Here is a 22,716-nt window from a genome sequence, read left to right as displayed (position 1 = left end):
TGATGGCTTTTGGCTTCTGCAATGTGCCAAACAAGGCAGGGAAAAAAAGGGAAGAGTGTTGCCTGCCATGACACTTTCTAAACCCCGTACCACACTGAGATGATATGCTACAAACTAGAACTTCTGAACAGGAACTGATGTACTTACAAAACTTTGGGGCTGCAGACCTGAAACTGTGGGCAAAGAAAAGCATGCTATCCCAAAAAGAGGCAACTGACTTTGCCTCCACAGTGGGCAGACAGAATTTCTGCTGATGAACAGCAAACAGAGGATGTGCAGAACTGGCCAACCTCCATGTGCTCAGAGATGCACAGCGCTTTGTCTGGCAATACTGCAAACCCTTACATAGGTGGGGTTAGGAAGGGAACAATTTCAGCCGGCATTAGCATGTGATTTTAGCATTTTCTGAGTTGACCAGAGGCTTGTGTGACTGTTTCCCTCTTCACCTACTGTGGCTTCAACACCGGTTTCGTATCGGACATAAAAGATAATGTTACCTATGTATAAGCAGTGCTGACAGAAACACAGAAGGACTTGAGAGCATGTTGGCTTCTTACAGCAAAAGCCTCTTGCAAATCTTGTATCACCAAGAGGGAACATCTAGCCACAGTTACACCTATACACTGTTCTCACCACTATATGTACGGAAGGAAGTTTAGTCAGGATACACCAGGCATCCCTGCCATTCAGATTTAAGAATCCTGAGGGGATATTTACTATGGCGTTCAAAAAAGTGCTGTGATTTCATGCTTATACACAAACCTAGGCTCAAGCTTCCATAGAGATTCCTATGAAAATTGTCCAATTGTTGTTGGCTCTGCACCTGGCCTGTTCCCTTGGTTATTCTTTTAGTCTAAATTAGACTGTAATCTTGTTTTGGCAGGAAACTGTCACGTGCATTTATATGCTACATCAATGCCACTGATGAGCTTCCATGCCAGGTGTGTCAGTGGATGAAGCAGCAGCGCTGAATTCAAGGGCTCGCCTCCCTCCGCCTTCCACTTTCCTCTCCCTTGATAATCTTGCCTCCTTACCTCTTGCCTTTCTGATTCTTTTGCTCCTCTCCTGATCCAGCACTGCAGCAAGGACACAGGCCCCCCGCCCGAGAGGAAGATTTGTTCAGGTCCTTGTGGCATTTCAGGCATATTTTGGCAGCGCTCCCTTTTTTAGGCCCAAGATTAGACATTCTTAATGGCTAAAGGGGCCAATGCAGCGTGCCTGGACTGACTGAAAGGAGGCAGGGGCAAAAGTTAAACACAACAAGAGATTTCTCCCCAGAATTAGGCACACAGCAGCCACCCCCTTGACAAACAAAAAGACTTGGGGCTTGAATTTTGAGTGCTTTGTTCCTGTGCTTGGAGGTAAAGGTACTGAGTTAGGGTGGCTTTAGGCCACCTAAAGATTACTCTGGTTTTAAAACCTGTTTCTCATAATGCTCTGGGCTTCGGGTAGTGCAGAAGAGCCCTCAGGCAGTGACCCCTTGGACACGGGCACACACACTCATACAATACACAAGAAGCTGAAAGCAGGGCTGAGCGTAGGCCCCTGCACTTTGGGTAATCTCTTGGGGGATGCTTCCACCTGCTTTATGGCCCTCGACATGGCCCAGCATTGTGGGTCACCAGCACGAGGACCCCCTGGGGATAGGGCAGGAATGGAGCTAAAATGGGGATGCACCCTAATTTCAACAGCAATTGAACAGGGGCTGGAGCTCAGCCCTACCCGCTGCTCCTCCTGCGCCGGACACCTGGCAGTTGGGAGCGTTGCTAACTCCAACTGATCCCGGCAGGACCGAGCCACGCGCGCGCGCGCCAGCCCCAGAGTTCTGTGCGGCGCCGCGGGCGGCGTGGTACAGCCCACTCAAGGGTCCGCGCCGGAGACAGGGCACGGGAACGGGAAAGCTGTACCTCCTTCCCGCACCCCGCTCACCCGCTTCTGGAAACCTGGTAGTTTCTGAGAAATGTCACCAGGAAAATTTGAACTGCAAAGCCATTCTGACTTCTGGTGCCTGCGGTCCTCTGCTGGGAGGGAAGAGCTGTTTGGGCTCTGGAGAGAAAAGTGGCGATTCCTGCGATGGGTGATGTGTTGAGTGGACAGGAGTGAGCGTAACAGCCAGGACTGAATGGACATGAGCCTTTGCTTTGTGCTGTCATCAAGGCTGATGTTTATATCCCACTACTGGGAAAAATGCGTAAGCTCTTTTCTGAGGTGAGGTTTCCATCTTCATTTGTAGGAATGGCACCCCACCATCATGGCAGCTGAATGTCCTCGAGCAGCCAGGCTTGACAGAGCATATGTCAGCCCCTGCCGAGTAGCCGACCGTGGCTTGGGTAATAAACCTATTACACATCTCTCTGTTGCCTTCCACGCAAGGATCCCAGAGCATTTCTCCTACACCAAGTCAAGTCAATGGGAAGGCCCATCTATGCTCCAGCAGCGTGAGCAGGGGGCAGGTCTTGCGAGTGGGGACTATTTCTACCAGTTCTCCTCTAGAGAGCACGTGGTTCCTTTTTCCAGGGTTGATGAGATACTGATCTTGGTGGGAGCCTCTTCCTTTCTCAGGCAGAAAGGTGGAAAGAGGGAGTTGAAGACCCCAGAGGAAACATGGTGTTTCCCAGGCTGGAAAGGCAGGGCAGAAGGCTCTGTCTGAACCAATGTTTTGTCAGGGACAAACATGCTCAGGATCAATGAAACATGCATGCCAAGGTAGAAGAGACAAGAGGCACCCAAGGGATGGCTCCCTACAAGAGTTAACTGAATGACATCATGTGGTCTGGAAGCCTGGAAGACGTAATGGTCTCTGGATGTGTGAGGCCACAAAGTTATGAAACCAAATGGAATAGAGATGCCCATGTGTCTGAACAGAAGGTGCACCTTTCTGACCAGACTAACCCGGTACCTGCAGTGACATGCGTGAAGTTGTACAACTGTCTTACACATCCAAGCAGCTCTCTGCTAAGAATCAACCCCTTGCCTTTTCATTGCATGGTGCAGTGTCTATTATTAGAACTCCCCTATGGGGGACAGATCCATAACAACAGCAAAACACACACCACAGCCCTGCTGAGCTCTTCAAATATTTAAAGAGAGAGATGGTTGACTTCTGAGGAGGCCTGGTAGAGCACAGAAAGGGGAGTGACAGGATTTCTGTGCCTCCTGGGGGGCTGCTGAGAAAATCCCTCCTGCACACTCATCCAGAGAGGAAACAAAAAGTCACCCAAGGCCAAACTGCACTCGAATGTACTGGGGACTTCACCAGGAGTCTGAGAACAGTCGGGTGGAATTTTAGCAAAGTTTGCAGTACCAGTTTGCTTGGAAATGAGCACGAGAACCTGCAGCCCAGAGAGAGAGTTTCATGTTTAGCCAGTGAAAACAAGAGCTTGGCAGGAAGATTCCTCCTCGGCCCTAGCATAACACAACCAGATGCCTCACGGTTATTTATCAGCAGTGCTGCGGCAGTTCCTAGAGCCCCTGGGCATTGACCAGGACCCAGCTGTGCTTGGTGCTGCACAGACAAAGCAGAAAGATGGGTCCTGCCCCAAATATGTAATTGACTGTGGTTTTTTAGTGGGGCTGGAGCCTCCAAATCTGCCTTTTTTGTTTAGTCCTACTTACTTAGTACTCAGGAGACAAGAGGCCCAAACTCTTGAGAGTGCCAAGTTTTTTGGATGGAAAAGGAAGAAGAGTGGGGCTCTATTCTTGCCAGAGAATAGGCATGTAACTCTCATTAGTCCTGAGCCTCACTGACAGAATAGAACTTAATGGCAAAAACTGACCAGAAGCCCTTTTTGTGCCTACAGACTAGTCACATGCCACTCACTCCCCTTCTTCCTAGCCCAGAAAAACAAGATGATGTTAAACTGGACTGTTGTCAATGCCTTGGTGGTGACTTGGGAACGGCTTGCTGTAGATTCCTTGTAAATTATGTTCGTTTCACAGGAAATCCTGTCACCTCGTCACTCCATTGAATGCAGCCACTCCATCAGCTGCTCTGTTACTGCAAGAGAAGAGCATGGGGGTTTCTTCAACACGTGCTGAAAAAGCCCAGTACATGAAGCAGGAGCATACAATGGCAACACAAGGAGCTGAACCTCTGTGTTTGTACACAGATTTGTGCTTCAGGTGGTTTTAAAATACCAACCAGGGATTGCTCCTGGAGTTAAAGAACCAGCTAGCATTGTCTGGGTCAAACCCACTGTGAGGTAGGGCTAACTAACCTTTCCCTACACACTATCAGACTGTTTCTATCCTGCCTGGGTGTCTTGCACCTTGTGTTCGTTCAGTGCTGTGCCCTGCACGCTGCTCAGCCAATGCCCCTCAGGCCTGGCATTCCCTGCTGTGTCAGTTCTGGAGCTGCTCTCTCTCTCAGCCCCCGCTGCTCCGTCCTGCCCCGATGGGCTTCTCTTCTGCTGCCAAGCTCCTGAATCACTCTGCCCATGCATTCAGTTCTGACTTGCCCTGCTGTGCCAATTCTGTGGCACCCATGCTGTCCTACACCAGGGTGGGCAATTAGTTGGGCCGAAGGGCCACTGAAGGAGTTTTGGTGAGCTGTTAAGGCCCAGGGGAGAGGATGCTGACCTGTCCTCAGCCCCTTGTGACAGCTGTTTACGCTGTCTAGCAAGGCAGAGGGGGCCAGGGAGAAGCCAACTGATTCTGTCTGGCCCCATATGCCCCGCACCCACCACGGGGGGTGCCAGATGGAGTGGGTGGGCAGGCAGGTGGGGTCTCCATGGACACTGGCCCAGGACCCCCCACTGGCAGGGTGTGCTCAGGCGGGTGGATGGAATGGGTCTGTGGGCAGGCGGGGAGTGGTGTTTGGGAATGGGATGGGTGGGTGGGGCTGGGATTGCAGGGCAGTGACAGTGCGGGGCCAGGACCCAGGGCAGAGCTGCAATCCACTCCGTGCATGTCCCTATGATGTTTGTGAGCAGCGGGGCTGTGTCCAGCAGCACAGACACTAGCAGTGGCAACCAGAGTATAAGGGAGAGAATGAGGCACTGCCACAGAGGCGGCCAGGAAGCTGAGTCTGGCCATTGTGTTGCTCTCTGCCCTGCTGCCATGCTGCCTGGCCCTGGGGACTACAGCTCCTGGAGTGCCTGAGAGCCACACGCAGATAGAGAGGGCTGCACTCCACATCCGGCAGCATCTTGGTGCCTGGGGGTGGTGGGACCAGCTGCATGTGCCACAACCTGGGCTGTCCCCTGGGTCTGGGCCAGGCAGGGCCGAAGGACCCACCACAGGCTGGACCATATGTTGCCCACCCTTGTCCTACACATTTCAGTCCTGCCCTGCAGCAACCTCACCTATTTCAGTCATAGGCACCTCAGTAGGCTCCATCAATACCCCTCACTTTTGGCCGTCAGCACTTCCTCTTGTGCTAATGTCAGAGGGTGTTCACACTGCTGCCAATGGGGCTCTTTCCTGATACACAGCACCTCGTCCTGGGTAAGATTCACTCTTGGCCATACCATTATTCCCAACTGATAAAAAAAATAAATGCATTGAGACAAAACTTTATAGTAACTGGCAGGGCCTTGGAGTCCTGAGTAGAATGAGTCCTGTTGTACCTTGCAATCCTCATGAAAAAAGCTGTGGCAAAACTTCTACATGGCTACTGCTCAGCCTTTGTAAATACCGATGTCTTTCATTTCATTGGCATCAGTGAGCATTAACCTCTCGGCATCAGCAGTAGTCCTGACCACATGCCACTTGTTAGCAGCAGCACAAGAGTATCAGCAGGTTGGCACTGATGTGAAAAGGCTACGGCTAATCACATGTAATGGCAATGAATAGTAGCACACCACAGAAATTAAAAAGCATGGCTGAATTATTAAGTGATGAGAAGAAACTAACATAAGCTGCTTATTCTTGTCCACGTGCTTCAGCCTCAAGAGGCATGAGCCAGCATCCCACAGCCCACACAGACCACTGCAAGGGAAGTGGCTCATGTATGAGACAGATATTCTGTGTACCTCATAGGCACAGCTGTTGAGGACCCTGATTTCTCATTTTAGGGAACTCTGCAGATCCACTCAGGCATCCTATCCCTCTCAGGTCAGAGATTGTGAATTAACATGTCCCTAGAGCATGTCCTTCTACTTCTTCCTCCTCCTGTCACCTACTAAGCTCCCCATCTTCTGTCTAAAACAGCTGGGTTTTCCCAACTTTTTCCCTTTTAAAATGGCACTGAAATCGACTCACAAAACACAAGGCAGCCTTAGCTACTCAGTTCCAAGTTCAGGCCCATATTTGACTGTCCAGTGTACAAACTCATTGAAGGCAGTGACTCTCTATTCCTGTCCAAAATAGTTCCTAAACTAGAAGGAATCCAGCTATACTCTATGTGACATGGGCAGTCAGGAGGGAAATGTCTCTTTGTTTGTACAGTGGTCGTGTTTGAAGTCTGAAACAGTGAGCACAGCGTCCAGGGCGACATACGCACAAAGTTACTCCATTCAGCTGGGACTAACTGAAAATTATTGTCACACTGTCTGCCTGAACCCATGGAGATCAAGAGAGGAAAGGGCATCAGTGTGGCATCCCCATCACTCCCCTCCCTTTCTTTCTTGCATGCAGAACTGTCTCTCTGCCTAGACATTTAGCCTGACCCCATCATGGTAGTGAGACTGCTTTTTTGAAGGTCATTTTCAGAAGAGACGACTACCTTTCAGCACTGAGGCCAGCCCCTTGACTGGTGTGAATCAATGTTGCTCTGGTCACAGACCTATGCTGATTTACCCTAGCTGAGAATCTATCTCTTGTTTTGGCTTAAGACAAACATTATCCCAACTACCCACCACACTGCAGTAAGGGTTGATTTCATTCTCCATTAGGAATAAGCGGCCAGTGTCTTAAAAATCCCGGGTGACTGGGATTCTACAGTCTCCCTTAGCAACCAAGCTTTCACAAAGTTGGGGAGTTTTTCTCCTAGTGTCTAACCTGATTTTTCTAGGCTGCATTACAGCCTCTTGATGCTGCTTCTCACCACATTGATTAATGGAAATAATTGGTTTCTTCATCTTGCTGGAGACAGTTGCCGTGACAGCAGTTATACTTTTGCTTTGTTCCCACACTGAATTTGTTTTTCATGTCCCACAGCTCCTAAGTGCTAATGAATCAGGAATTTTGCTCTTCTGCTTTCCCCAAGGAAGCAGCATGTTCCTGAAGAGTGGGGTTTCACTTCAGGAGTCCATACAGACCAAGTGAGTGGGGTTTCAGTCTCTGCACATGGGACCTCTCTAGGAAAGGGAAATTCTGGAGTCTTAAAGTTGACTGTCTAGGCTGAAAACTGCAACAGATAAAACCACAGACCTGGGATAATCCAGCACCCAGCTGCACATGTGAGTGAGGACTTGGGTTCCCTCTGCAGTGACCTATAGCTCTTTACAGTTCACTGTGGCCTTGTATACACGTTCATTAATACACAGCAGTTGCTGCGCATTTAGTTTGGTACTTGCTTAATGAAGCATGTGCATGGTGTTTTAGTGATGCTTACTGCGCCGGCACACAGTTTTTTAGTGACACTTACTGTGCAGTAGCCTAATACTACTGCACAGTAGCTTATTAGAATCATAGAATCATAGAAGTCGGGTCGGGAGGGACCTTGTAGATCTTCAAGCCCGACCCCCCCACCTGGGCGGGAGAAAAAACTGGACTCAAATGAGTCCAGCCAGGTAGGTGTCAAGGCTCTTCTTAAAGACCCCCAGGGTAGGAGCCAGCACCACTTCCCTAGGAAGTTGGTTCCAGATCCTAGCCACCCTGACCGTGAAGTAGTTCTTGCGGATGTCTAATCTAAACCTACTCTCTAATAATCTGTGTCCATTATTCCTTGTCATGCCAGGGGGCGCTAGGGGAAACAGTGACTCCCCCAAACCCTTCTGGTCCCCCCTAGTGAATTTCTAGACAGTCACCAGGTCCCCCCTCAGCCTTCTCTTGTGAAGGCTGAGCAGGTTTAGGTCCCGCAGTCTTTCACTGTAGGGTCTGCCCTGTTGTCCCCGGATCATGCGGGTGGCCCTCCTCTGGACCCTCTCAATGTTGTCCACATCCCTCCTGAAGTGGGGCGCACAGAACTGGACACAGTACTCCAGCTGTGGCCTGACCAGTGTCACATAGAAGGGGAGGATCACCTCCCTGGCTCTACTTGAGATGCACCTGTGGATGCACAACAAGGTCCGGTTAGCCCTGCCAACCGTGACCTTGCATTGTCGGCTCATGTTCATCTTGGAGTCAATAATGACTCCAAGATCCCTTTCTGCCTCTGTGCTCTCAAGAAAGGAGTTTCCCATTCTATAAGTGAGCTGCTGGTTTCTACTGCCTAAGTGCAGCACCCTGCACTTGTCAGTATTGAAACGCATCCTGTTTATGTCAGCCCACTCCTGTAACCTATCCAGATCTTGCTGCAATCTTTCCCTCCCTACTAGCGTGCTCACCTCACCCCAAATTTTGGTATCATCAGCAAATTTAAACAGGTTGCATTAGCACAATTTTTGCCTGGCACACTACTGTGCAGTGTTATTAAGCTACTGTGCATTAAGTGTCTCATGCAGACACGTCCTGCACCAGCTCCACAGGGTCATAAAACAGTTGTAGAGCACTATGGGAATACCCCTGAAGTAGGATGCTTCTTTGCAAAGCACAAAACCAATGTCCCTCACCAGAGTTTCCAGGGTAGGAAACATAGTGGACATGAGTGAGGAAGGACAGGGTAGGATCAGATGCAGGGGGGCTGGACCTGATGGTCTGTAAGGTCCCTTCCAGCCCCTAACAACTAGGAAACTCTGAAACTATGCTTACCCCTAGCTACTCTGCGGTGCTGCCATAGCTCACTGAGGCACAACTTAAAGCACCCATCCAGCCAGCTCTAACCTGCACCAGGAGCCAGGCAGACCCCTGACAGACTCAGGCTAAGGCAGACCTCATAGCTTCCTTCTCAATGTCTTGTTACACACTACATTTAGGACATATTCACTGCACTTCTGTCAGACACAAGTGTCTGAGTGTTTAAGCAGTAAAACATGTGCTAAGTGCAATCATATTGTAGCAGAGTTAGGACTTTCCATGGAAGGAGCATCACATTAAGTAATGTGTTCAGCTATCATCGGACTGCTCCACAGAGGTAATATAAGCAAGTTGCAGTCTTCACCCAGCTGCAACATCAACCAGGGACCCCTCTCATGTGTTAAGGCTCTATTGTCAGTCCCAGTTCCAGGACTGCACAGGGCTAGTTCAAGACTCATGTGGTGTCAGGGCTGGGACCAATAATCAGTGAACTGCGTTTGCAAGAGATTTCATTAGGCACCATAGTAAACATTATCCTACCATTTCCCAGAACACATTCTAACTTCTAATGTGGCAGGGGTATGCTTACTACAATCTAAATAAAACGCAGCCTAAGTGGGACGAGTTCAGGCTTTTGTGCTTGCCATAGGCCAAACAGTTGTAAAGCCAGAGCTTTGTGCTTATCAGGAGAGCTGTCACAGGGAGATTAACTCCCGCTTCCTGATTCTTTATCACATCTGCTGCTTTTCAGAGGCGATGAGGAGGGAGTGTTACAAAACAGAGGTGACAGGATGGTGCCATACATACATACATGCATATATATATATATTCTTCCCTAGTGTTTCAAGTTGTTTGATGTGGAAATATTTTATGTTAAGGACACTGATTATATGGAGAAGGTGCTATAAAGGCTGGGACTCTGCTCACTCAGCTGTGGTGCTTCCACTCAGAAACTATTTTCCCAGACCAGGAGGCTGATTTCTAAATGACCCTGCATGCTTTACACTGCACAAGTTCCCTTCTAAGCCCTAGCGGGGTTCCTGTGTCTCCTGACAGATCTATGAGTTTGGAACCTGGCAAGAAAGGGTTAAATGGGTGAGGAGTGGATACAGCTGGAGCTCATTTTCTTCTAGGCTCAGCTGCCTTGCCCTGTATAAAAGGAGGGAGGGAACAAGTGGTGATGTAGAAGATTCTTGGAGATGGGGGCTGGGTTTTTTAAGGAGGGAGTTTTATGTTCAAGGGTTCTGTGGTTTGTCTGATCCTTGTTTCTATGCTAGGAGGAAAGGAGTTTGAGCCCCATTAGGGCAATAGGCAGGGAGAACCTAGCTTGAGGCAGGCATCTGGTAGACTGTGGAAACACAGTTTGCCATTTTAAATACCTCTCAAGGGCTTGCTCCCTTAGCACAACACACACCGAGCACAGTCACCAGGGACAGAAATGTCTCCATTCCAGTTCACAGAATCCTAGAAGAAGCTGTATTCAGCTTTCCAAATAAGTGTTTCTCACTAACAGAAGTGAGATAAACAGCCTGGGAATTAGGCAGCAAACAATCTGATAGGCAAGATCCCTTGCAGGTCTCTATACAAGTATAAAAATAAGAAGTGACCCTTGAGAACATCACTGTTAGCTGATCAGCCACCAGGGGCTCTGCTTGGCTCCCAAGTTATTACTGTTCTTCCAGCCCATTTAAAAGAAAGACAAAATCTTACAGGTTCTGTAACTGGGTAGTGGCAAGGCATGCCTGGAAACGTGATGGAAAGTCCCTGCCACTAAGCTACCAGAAAGCTTAGATGGTGGAGTTAAAGCACTATCAGTGGCTTTTAGGCCAGACTAGATTATATAGTTTAAGGAAGTAATGCAATCAAATCTGCTGTGGTGTAGGGGGGTGGGCAAGGTGCTATTCACCTTGTATGTTTATTTCTACCGGCTACATTAACTCTCTTCAGCTCCTTCAAGCTTCTTAACCCAATTATGATGGCCTGACTGGGTTGAACTGACTCTTCCCCTCTCCCCTACTTTTAGGTTAGGAAAAAAAAGGTGGAGGATTCTTCATACACCTGCATTAAGCGAAAGCAGCTTCTGCAGACAAGTTAAAAGCAAACTCTGCCAAAGGTAGAGGAGGTGATACCTGAGGAGTTAAGGGGGGTGATGTTCTGAAGACAGATGTATGCACATGATGTAGTAAAGGCAGCTGTCTCCCCTCAAGCAGATTTCACTGCTTTGTACCCCAACAACAAAAGGAAAATACCAGTTTATGGAAGCATTGAATATTTTATGCATCCAGTGAAATTCCACTCACCCAACCTGGGATCAGTGTCCATAGACTATCTCAAACATACACAGGGCAGCGTGCTGTGTGCAGAAGAGGCATGGCGATCCTTGGAAAGTTGTACAGAGAAAAAAGAGACTGCATACAGCAGCAAATCCTTTAGGGTCCCTTATCACCAAAGCTGCCAGAAGTCCAATGATGATAGCTGAGAGGGACAGAAACAGCCCTATCTTACCAGCCAAGGCTCCTCCTCCATTTTTCCCAAGGTGCATGTGCCAAGCAAACTGCCTTCCCATGCCATGCTCTGGCACCCCCTAAGTTAGCCCATCCAGCATTTATCATGCAGGGAGCAGAGGCTACAGAGCCAGGGAAGAAATCTGCCCAGTGGATTTCCAGAGAACACAACTGTGCACAGCTCATTTGTTCAGGCTGTTTAAAGGGGCAAGAATGGGGGGACTGGCATTTTTACACTGTATCTACCTACAGATTGAGGGACAATCAGATGCTATGTCTGGCCAAGAAATGTTTCAATGTGTGTGTAAATGAAATAGGCAACAGAAAGCAAAAAAAGAGCACATGTACCCAATAGCCTCCTCTGTGTAGTTTTCTCAAAATATACCCCCTAAACTGTGCAACAATTCACCAGTAAATGAAGGGCAGTGGAGTATGGTTTGCGTCAGCATTTCACTATGGCTTGATAGAAGCTATGGCACAGAAGACACTGCAGGAAACTAATTTGCAGCAGTATACTGGAAGTTGGAGGCAGAAGTACAGTTTCTTTCTGGGCAATGACCAGTCCTCTTTCCCCGAGTCTAGCAGGGCTCCAGGTCCAGATTCTCAGAGGTAAAACCCTGGATGATTACTGTAAGAAGCAGTTTTGGGCACAGGCCTCTGGGATCACATTATAACCTGTCAGAAGCCTGTAGAAATGTGCTCTTGAAACTCTGGCCCTATTATGCCAATCCACAGAGGTTTGCTGGGCGTTACTCAGAATGAGCTCCTAAGCCTTACACGTGATCTCTCTTCACAGATCAGGTTCTGAGACTATAATGTATCTTCAGCCTGTTGCTGGGGTCTCATTGTCAGATTAATAATTTATAGAGGTTAGAAGAGACCTATATTGTGTTTCCAAGTGTACCTACCCAGGCAGCCAGTGAGATATCTGACAGTCTCCTAAAGTTTCCTTTAACCCCTATTCAATAACTTTATAGTAGCTAGCAATTCCAAGTGTAAAGGGTGGTCAAAGGTTTCATGGCGCAGCCCTGTCATATTCCAATGAATCTGTGAATTTTGCTAAACACCTTTTCACGAGGACACAAAAAAGGAAAAAATCCTGGTGATTTAAGTATGATTTTAAGTCATGCAGGGCACATCTACATGAGACACTTACTGAGCAGTAGCTTAATAACGCTGTGCAGTAGTGTGCTGGGCAAGACCCATGCTAATACGCTACTATGCAGTATTATTAGGCTATTGCACAGTAAGCATCATTTAAAAACCATGTGCTGGTGGTACTGCAGAGTAGTAAATACTAAAGTAAGGTTAACCAAGTACTAAACTTAACATGAAGTAACTATGCCACATTAATGAATGTGTAGACACGCTCTCTGTGAATGAAAATCAAATTCCACCCGCTCACCTCCATGCATTTCCAGATACCCAATTAAAGGGTGAAAACCTACCTGATTTAATTGACTTCTCTTCTGTACATGTCAGCCGACCTTTGGCTCCAAACACAGCAGGGAAAATATTTCTGAGGAAAGGAAAATAAATAAATTGCTGCCCAGCAACTTAATTAGGGTATTTGTTTCTCAGACTCTTCAAATCTGTCATCACAACACCAAGGACAAGAGCAGATACTGGAAGGGAGGAAGGGAAGCTTGCTTTGCAGAGCTAAGTTTGGTGGGTATGAGGACATGAAACTAAGGACTTGTCTATATTTAGCTACTTGTATTAACTGTGTCTGTGCAAGATTTTGCACCAACACAGCTACAGGGGTTGCTAAAATCCTAGGCCTGACTTCCGTAAGCATTTCCCTTTTTGATTCTTCTCTGTTCATTTGCTTTGTTTTGTGCTACAAAGTGACATAATTTTTGCCAACCTGAAACCAACAGGCTCAGGGGGATTCACTGGCTCCCGTGAGCATGCAAATAAGCTTCAGTTACAAGCTGAGTTGCCGTTTGCACTAAAACTTCGCTTAGAACCCAGAGACAGCTGTTGAGAAGGTGCTTATAGGCTTGTCCAGTCGTGTTACCTCAGTGTGTTTGCTGTGGTGCACAGCTGTGTCCCCAAGCCCCCAGTCAAATCCACTTCCTTCGTGGTCCCAACATCTGCTGGAGGATTGCAATCTCCTGACCTGCACTGCGCAGCCACTTATTTTAGCAGCTGTTTTGGCTTTCAGAGCAAATGGAATGCCATGGCCTGTTTTCTTACTTTGTCCCAGGAGCAAATATTAACCGAGCAGAAAGCAAGAAATTAACCAGCTGATGACACAAAAATGAACTGGCTCAACGATTCTGAACTGCTTGTTAGCCCACTGTAGTACTCTGACAGGCAAAATCCCAGACCAGCTGCATCCCTGGGGGCCCTGTCTTTGATTTATTTCCTTTGCCTTCAATTTTCTAATGACTTCTGAGCGGGAGGCAGGACTCCAGAGGTCTAACACTGATTATATCACTGATTCAAGTACAAATGCATGTATGTGTTTCTTCCTCAGTTGCTATGTCTGGAGAATGGGGGTACTAATCCTTGTATCTCTTGCAAAAAGAGATGTGAGCCCCACTCAATCAGTATCTGGGACCATGGTTTGGCAGCCATCGATCCTACCAGAACATGGTGTATGCATGAGAGGTTACCCATACCTTTGACACACCTGCCTAGACAAGACCTTCCCTCCCCCGTTTAGAGCCACTGAGACAGAATCCAAAGACCAGACTGCGTCCAGATGTTTGGTGCCTCCCTGGCTGTAGTTGTACAAGCATCTGGTAATCGAACCTAGGTCTCCTGTAAGGCAGACAAGGATTCTACCACTGAACCACAGGGGCCAATATCTGAGAAACACATGGAGATCCTGATGACAGAGGCTACATCACAGCAAAACACCCCTTACTGTTGCCCTTGGAGCATCCGGACAAAGTTGTGCAGATTTGACAATATTGTTTTTCTTGTCCCATTGACAACTACTACTCCACTGAAGTATTAGAGTGGAAACAAAGCAGGATTCCCACAAGCCTGGGGATAGGCATTGGCCCACATTGGGCACCAGCCAGGAAAACAAAGGCAGGAAGGAAGAAAGCCAATCTCAAAAGTCCTGGTGCTTTTATTTTTGCTGATTTGCTTTCCTGCTTCACTCTGGCTCACTTGTTCTACAGCTGAAGTGTTGCAGTGTTGCATCATCATCATCATCATGTGTGGTCACTTGCAATCCAGAAAGAAAATGCATTTCAGTTTCAGTTCAGTTTGTGTCAGCCTGGGAAAGGTCTCCCTCACCTCTCTAGAGTGATGGGTAAAAAGTGGGCCACGCTCATCCCTACAGTATAGACACATAGGAACTGCGCTACTGAAACAGCCTAGCAGTCCATCTTGTCCTCTGTCCTGTCTCCAACAGCAGCCACTATCAATATCCTCCACTTGTTAGTGATAGTCCTGACCCACAAAAGCTTAAAATCTTTCCAAAGGAATATCCCATTCATTATAACTGTGGGTGGTTCAATCATCCTACATAAATGTCTACTCCACTTTTATTTTTATCTTCCAAAGCTCTTGATCTCGCTGATATGTAGCAGCAAGGAGGTCCACAAATGAATTATGCACAGGGTAATACATAACTTCACTGAAGTCAATGCAGCCATACTGAGAATGGGTTTGACACTACCATTATTTCACTGCAAATACTGGTGAACACAGGCCTTCTGAGTGCTGGATGAGGCTGTGCCAAGGCGGATTTGTGATTTGTTATATTCCTGAAAAAGAGCAGGCAGGGAGAAGCCATACAGATGCCACAGAAGGTGATCCAGTGTGAATACGGTGGGGCTGAATAAAGAATTCAGCACATCTTGGTACCCATGGACTTGTGTGGAGGCGGAGAAGAGCAGGAAAATACCCCAGGCTCAGACCCAGCGAAACAGTTAAGGTGCGGGGCGAGAAATTTCCCTTACACTTACATCTCTGGCTCAGTCTGGTTCTGGTCTCGAATGTTTTTACTACCCAGCTATAACAGCACTACTAAATAGTTAGGAAGGTAGGCGTACACAACAGTTAACCATTCCCAGGTGTGGATCTGGACCGTATTGACATGTTGGAGCACTGCAAATGTTCTGGCAGCTGCTACCTTGCTAGGACTTGGGGTTTCCAGTTGCAGAAATGAAACAGGCAGACAGAAGATTTTTCTTTGGGAATAGTGGTACTCTCTTTAGCAACTTCCAAGGGAGGTTCAGCTAAGTGCTCTCTTTCACAATGCTTTATCATGGGGTTCAGGAAGCCTCTCAGGTGCTTGGTTGAGGCAGCTGAAGTGTTTGGCCCAAAATGAAACCCAGTAGAAACTGGTGCGCTGTGGTTCTGAATCTTGGTTGCTGCTGAAGACTAATGATGCTGAGAATGTATCAATCAAAGCTGCCTGAAAAATATGCTGGAGAAAAGTAGCATAGAAATGTGAAGGATAGTTCTTGCCATGATTAGTCTGGGACCTGGGAGATGCAGACTCAGTTCCTTACTTTGCCAGATGTCCTATAGGACCTTGGTCAACACACTTAATTTCTGTGCCTCAGTAACCATCGACCAAGTAGGGACAATACCACTTCCTACTTCCCAAAGGGAAGATGAATACATTTAAGACTGTGAGATATTCTGATACTGTGGTAATAGGGTGTCACAGAAGTACTGTAGCTACATAGAAATTTCAGAGAGCTGGAAAGATAGTTCATCTTGTTTTGTGCCGCAATGGGGTACTTTCTATTTTCTGAATGTTCCGCAAAATTATGTAAAAAATCAAAAGACTTTATTCTGAAATAATACCAGTTTGAAAAGGGAACTTTCTATCTAAACCATGTGACTAAACTGATCAGTCATGCATTTTCACGGTGTCAATACAAAATCCCCAGAAATCAGAAACAAAAGCATTTTTTAAGAACAAACAAAAGCCTATTTAACTTTCTGCTAATTTTTCCCCAAAAACCATATAAAGTTTTAAAGATTGAAAGTCTTTGCCAAAAATCCTGTTCAAAAAGCTGATTTGCAGTAAAACTTGCTGTAGCTTTCCAAAAAAAAAGTTTTAGTACTGGCAGAGCTTGATTCTGCTGCAGGTTCCCGTTGGTGAGATCCAGCACTGAGGTTAAGATGGAGAATATTATGGTTACCTTGAATTCACTGAAAATGAAATCAGCCCTGATGGAGAAATGCTGTTCCAAGGGGAACACGAGCGTTCAGAAAATGCAGGTCCATGCTTATGCTGTCTTGGTGTTCTTGGGTTTTGGTATCCCCAATACTACAGATAACTGCTGTGAGAATCCATCTATAATGGTGATCTAATCTCTTCAAAACACTTGAGCTCTTCCCCCATTTATTTTCAGATGAGAAACAGAATCTACCAACAAAAACAAATGACTCGGTACCATTGCCTGATCTGGCCAAGGCGGAAATTTAGAAAATTTCCTGTTGTGGCTGAGACAACATGGGCATCATTGAAACAGCTGCTTGCCCTGTCTGGAGATCTCTCCTCTGCATTTGCAGTGTGAAAAAGTCCAGGTGCTGAAGCTTTCTCCATGCGTCCTTGTCACTGCTACAGGGCTCCCACAAGAAGAGACAGGGAGTTTTCCACAAACTGAGTGCATACCGACACTGCAGTTTCTCTGACTCACAGATGAGGAACCCAGTTTATGCTTCCCAGGGGGTCCATCCTGACTGGAATCCAGCAATTCTGGAATAGGTGACTGACTACACTACCCTTGTGTGCGCACACACTACCCTTGTGTGCGCACACCCCAGCAGAAGAACTCTATAGGCTGCATTTCCCATAAAATCTGCAATTGGGTCACCTCATCCAGCTGAACTTGGAGAGACCCCCTCTCTAAAAGACCAACCTGAATGCTCTTTCACTGGTGCAACATATTGCCTTTAGCTACATCTCCCTTGCTTTCCCCTTGTGAGCAGTCCCAAAGAAATTCACCCACTATCTAAGAATGTAGACCTCCATGGGGCTGCTCCTGTAGGCAGGCTGGATTTGGCTTGTGTTTTGTGGACCTATTCCCACCTCTTGAGCAAATCAAAGCATTTCCCATACACCCCTTTTTCTGAGAGCTTCCCTCTTCATGTGGTGCGGATTTCACGCGTGCTGCGTTCCACTGATCCCTTTATTAACTGCCCAGGAGGGAAGAAATCCTTCTCTATAGCGGAGAGATTTGCAAAATCCAGTTGCTGAAGTGTTTTGATGCTCTCACCCCCTGCGCGGTTCTCTTTTTCTGCCCTTGCTTAAAAGCCAGCTCCCACAGAGTCTCTGACTCCACTGAAGTCCATGGCATTGTTCCCGTTCACATCAATGGTTCGGCACAGACCTGTACGCCATGCCCAGAAGCCCCAAACTATATTTCACTTTCTAATGCAGTAACAGTTATCACAGCATTACACGCAGAGCACGACGTATTTCAGGTTGGTAGCATATTTCCCCACTGGAAACCCAACAGCTAAGCCAATATTGTACTACGTTGGTCCCGCGACATCTGCGTCCAGCACATCACAGGGCGCCGCCAGTACACCGACCCCACCGGGCTGGACCCCGAGGGGACTGCCTGAACCCTGCTCTGCACCTGACAGACTCCGAGAAGAGTCTTTAATGACAGACCAGTCCGCTCCCGGCGAGGAGGACCCCCACCACAGACTCTGTGGATTGAGCAACTTCTTCAAACGACCCCTTCCACCACTGCAGACCATTGCATGGGGTTGGGTGTCTCTATCCTCTTTCTCTCTCAGCATAGTCACCCCCGACCCTTCCCCCCACCCCGGGCTTAGCTGGCTAACCCTGTATGTCCTGTAACCTGCTGCTCCCCTCCTCACCCCCATCCCCCTTACGTTAGCCCCTCGTTTGGGCGCTCTCTATGCCCCTTACGGCTGTGTCATCTTTCTGGGCTCATGAATTAGCCTGGACTAATAGTAACATCCAGTCCGGCTGCAGATCCGTGGCTGAGTGCCAGCAGTGCCACCGCCTCGAGATGTCCGCGCGCGGGGTCCCGGCCCTGCCGGCGGGAGCGAGCGGGAGCCCCAGGCTCCAGGCGCGGGGAGGAAGGCAGGACGGGCCCGGGCGGGGAGCCGGCTCCTCCACTGCCCGCGGCGCAGGGAAAGTTGAACTGTATCTTCGCACCCATTTCCCGAGCGTGTCACGACTGCGGCTCCCACGCAGCCCTCGCCCCCTCCCGGCGCGGTACTCACCGCTCGCCCGGGGCTCCCCGGCCCGGCCCGGCCGTCCGCTGCCCCGAGGCGCCGCGCCGGCGAGCAGGCTCCGGCCGCGGCAGGTGAAGTTGCGCCTGGAGGCGGGGGTGTGCCCTCTCTCCGCGCCGGTCCCCGCTCCGTGTAACCCAACGCTCAGCCCGATGATGTCAGGCGCTCCTTGCTCAGCTCCCACCGCGGGCGGGATCTGCTTCCTTTCGCAGGGAGCTTTGTTTAGCCTCGCATTGTAACCTCGGCAGCTGCGCGCCTCTCCACATCCTTCCTTCCCTGCCCAGCACCAGCTTCCTCCTCGCCGTCCCAGGTCGCCACCTGTTGCTCTGGACCCCTCTGCTTCGCTGCCAGTTGTGCCCGGGGTCTTTTCTCCCCCCCAGCACTTGGCTGAATGGATGCGGTGGGAGCAAAGCGCTCCTCGCAGTAGAGGGCTCCAGCCTGCAGCCCCAAGCATCCCAAAGCGCAGGCCAGAGGGAGATCAAGGCATACCCCTGCCCTCCTCCACTGCTGAAACACAGCTTTTTTTGAGACGAAATGCGGTGGGTGTTAGCAGCACTGCGCAGCGGTTTCAGGGAGAAGGGGCCAGGGCGCAGCATGGGAGCCTTGTTGTGGCAGATAGGCTAGTTGCCGATTTGTATGATGCCAGTGCCCAGCTGGATCAGTTGTGGTAGCTACTGCCCTCACGAATCGGATAACACGACCCCAGCCCCAAAGAACTGACAATCTAGTTTAAGACCAGGTACGTGGCGGGTGGCTCCAGTGAAGAATATGTTGCACATGCACAAGGAATTTGATCCCCAGCCTTTCCAGGGGCTTTAATAGATTTGGATTTGCTCCGCAGTGTGTAACTTGAGATGATTAAACTTGGCCACCCCAGCTCCCCGCCTGCTGTACCCGGGATGAAATACAATCGGAGAGGCTCCCACCTGTGCTTCTCAAAACTACCAGATGGGCATGGGAGCCATCTGGCCCCAAGCTCACCAGCTGCCTCCGCCCTACCGGGGATCGCCAGAGTTCCCCTCATACCGACAGACGGGCCCCATTGTCAGGGCAGCTGTGCCGCTATTTAAATCTGCCTTCTCCAGAGAGCTTCCCTTTTCGTATCCATTAGAAAACAAACTGCCTGGCCTGATACAGGCCCATGTTAGCTCCTGCCACCACACATGAACAGATAACAGTTAAAAAATAAAACATACAGAAGGTCAAAAGTCTGCCCAACCTCAGCAGTTCAAGCTAGCAGGGTTAAAGCCCTGTTTCTGTAAGTAATGGCAAGCAAGGGAGTGATATGGTTAGCACCCCATCCAGCTGCTTCCTCTGGTACTACCTTACAGCTAAGTCTGCTGAAAATAGCCTTTTGCACAAGTCTGGAGCAAGGTTTGAGCTCTGAAGCTATAGCTGGACACCTTAGCCACTTCCAGCAAGGAAGTGAGATGGGGGGAGTGGGGGAAGCCATCCACCAAGACAAGCACATGCTCTTTCTTCATGCCCTCTGAATCCAAACCACCCTGACAGGCTCAGAGTTGCAGGGGCCTTCCGATTCAGTCCTCTTTTGTTCGGAGTCCAGCATCAGGAAGCAAGTTCAGTTTCCAAAGATGTATCATTTGACAGAAACTAATCTCTCTTTGGTGCTTGTGAGTCATGCATTATTACTTAACTGAAAATAATTGTAAGGAATTCACCGCTGAACACAAAACAATGTCTGTCTTGGTTAAAGACACAATTGACAGAGGTTGGCTCTGCAGTGCTACTGCTGATAGGCACATAATCCAGCCACGGTACCAATGGATTGCTGAGCTGACCCAGCTAGACTGCACTTCCTTGAAGCAGCTCTAACTCAAATATTCGATTTACCCAGGGAACAGGGGTTGGATAGCATGTGCACGAACTACTTGGTTGACAAGTCTGAGGTCATACAGCAGAAGTGCTCACAGTGTGGCCTGTCAGATTCCAGTGAATCTGCAAGTGCTCAATACCTTGTCACAAGGATACCAAAAAAGAAGCAAACCCAGGGCTTTTACATTAACATTTAAATGGAAAGGCCATTGGGGCAAGTGCTGTCTGCACCACCACTGCCATACAAATATTATTTAATAATGGGACTAAAACAGGAGAAAATCCAGGTGCAGAAGTACATTGGGCTTGCTTTTTAAATGAGATGCCTTCAGTCCTGTTTACTCCCTCTTCCCTTGTCTCTTTCTCCCATTATCACCTTTACTGAAGCTCTTTACCTCCCTCTCCCATACTCAGCATAGCCTCCTCATCCTGTGTTAAAGCCCCTTTCCTTACCACTTTTTTGCACTCCTGTGTTTCCTGTGTTACCTGAAGACAGTGGTAGTGGTCTGCACACTACTTATCACAGCATCTAACGAAGTGAACTACAGCTCATGAAGTTCTCTACCTTAGTTAGTTTTTAAGGTTCAAATGTACCCTGCCTTCTGCTTGATGTGAGACTAATACTTCTAATTATGTGGTGCTCTCTCTCTTCACCATTGCTGCCTCCGTTGGACTGGTCAAGCATTTTCCATTAAATGTCTTTGTCCACAGGAAATCTGTGTTTCTGCTCAAACAAAATCTTCCACAAAAAGAGGGCTGCTTTCTGGAAAATAACTTTTTTTAAAAGTCCCAAAGTTTTCAAATTTTTATTAATTTTCACAGCCAAATTGTAGTGTGTGTGTGGGGGCGGGGGGAAGAGGGGGAAATAAAAGTCAAACTTTTTTCTGGAAATCCCCATTCCTTTCTTTCAGCCAGCTTTCAGATCTGCCTCGCTTTGTGCTATAGTGGGTTAAAGTACAAGATCTTTTCAGCAAGAACTTTCTTTCATGTTTATTCTGAAGTGCCCAGCTATAAAACAGATACTCACATCTAGTGCAGTGGTTCTCGACCTTCTAAGACTTAAGGCGTTTCTCGTTAGACTCAAGGCACCCCTTGGGAAATGCCAGATTTTAGCTTTCACTCCTTTTTTGATTATGGAAAAATAATAGAGCAGTTCTTCTGTTGCAAAGGGCTCAGACCTTTGCAACAGAAAGGTCATGATAGGTCATGATGTTTTTAGCACAATGGATTCCTATTTGAAATCTCTCAGTATATTTTGTGAACCTATTGCACGTCTCCCTGTGGCAGCCTTAAAAGGATCTCACATCTGTGGTGCCATAGTTGAGAATCATTGGCCTAGGGAAACAGGCAACAATTGACAGATTTGATTCGAAATAGGGTTGAGCTAACTGATTCAATAAAGATCCCAGCTCACCTCATGGATCATCGTATGAAGCCTCCTGTATTACTTTTGCACGTGTTTTTCCTAAGTGTTTCTTTTGCAGGCTCTTGCCTTCTAGCTATTTATCCCATGCTGCTGTGAGCAGTCTAGTGCTGGTGGTGAATGACATTGCCACTTGGGACTACAGGAGGCTTTGTGTTGTTCTGCCACGCTGCTGCTGCCTACTGCTTTATTGTGTGGCTACTGGAGCCAGTCTACAAAGACTTGCAATAAAGCTGACTCTGACAGTCCTACCATATATTATGCAGCAGAATCTGAAAGCCATTGAAAGCCATGCTGCAAGGTGCTGATGGAAGCACCCTGCTCTACAGCAGGGATTGGAACTGGGCAGCCACTCCTTTCACTGGAGCAGCACAGGCTAACAAAGCATGTTGTAATGAAGAGAGAGCCAGTGTTTAGGAGGGATCTAAGGAAGTAGAAACAGAATAATGGAAAATGAGGTTGGAAGGGACTTCACAAAGTCATCTAATCCAACCCCCAGCTTAAAGCAGGACCACCCCCAACTAGAATACTGCAGCCAGCCATGGCTTTTTTGAGCCAGGCCTTAAAAGCCTCCAAGGATGAACATTTCACCATCTCTCTGGGTATCCTGTTCCAGTGTTTCACCACCCTCGTAGTGAGAGTTTTTTTCCTAATATCCAACTTAAATTTCCCTTGCTGTAACTTGAGACCATTGCTCCTTGCTCTGTCATGTGCCACCATGAGAACAGTCCAGCTCCATCCTCTTTGAAACCACCCTTCAGGTAGTTAAGGGCTGGTATGAAATCCCCACTCAGTCTTCTCTTCTCCAGACTAAGCAAGCCAGTTCCCTCAGCCTCTCCTCATAAGTCATGTGCTGCAGCCCCATTTGCATTGCCCTCCGCTGGACTCTCTCCAACTTGTCCAGTGGGGGGCGAAATCTAAAGGGGCAGATGGCAAGGATAGGGGACCTGATCCTAGAGGCGACAGGGTTAGGACAACAGCACC

At 48.2% G+C, this 22,716-nt stretch overlaps 1 long non-coding RNA gene across 1 annotated transcript in view; it reads right to left on the bottom strand.

Moving 5' to 3' along the window:
- LOC109313162 overlaps positions 1-22,716 on the bottom strand; it is a 45,267-nt gene that overhangs the window by 11,750 nt on the left and 10,801 nt on the right. The window contains exon 2 of the long non-coding RNA XR_002101973.1: positions 12,731-12,801. This is a non-coding gene — a long non-coding RNA (uncharacterized LOC109313162). The remainder of the gene's footprint in view (positions 1-12,730; positions 12,802-22,716) is intronic.

Source organism: Crocodylus porosus, unplaced genomic scaffold (genome assembly GCF_001723895.1).
Source record: "Crocodylus porosus isolate Cpor-Errol unplaced genomic scaffold, CroPor_comp1, whole genome shotgun sequence".
Classification (NCBI taxonomy): domain Eukaryota; kingdom Metazoa; phylum Chordata; order Crocodylia; family Crocodylidae; genus Crocodylus; species Crocodylus porosus.
This window is presented reverse-complemented; position numbering and strand designations above follow the sequence as displayed.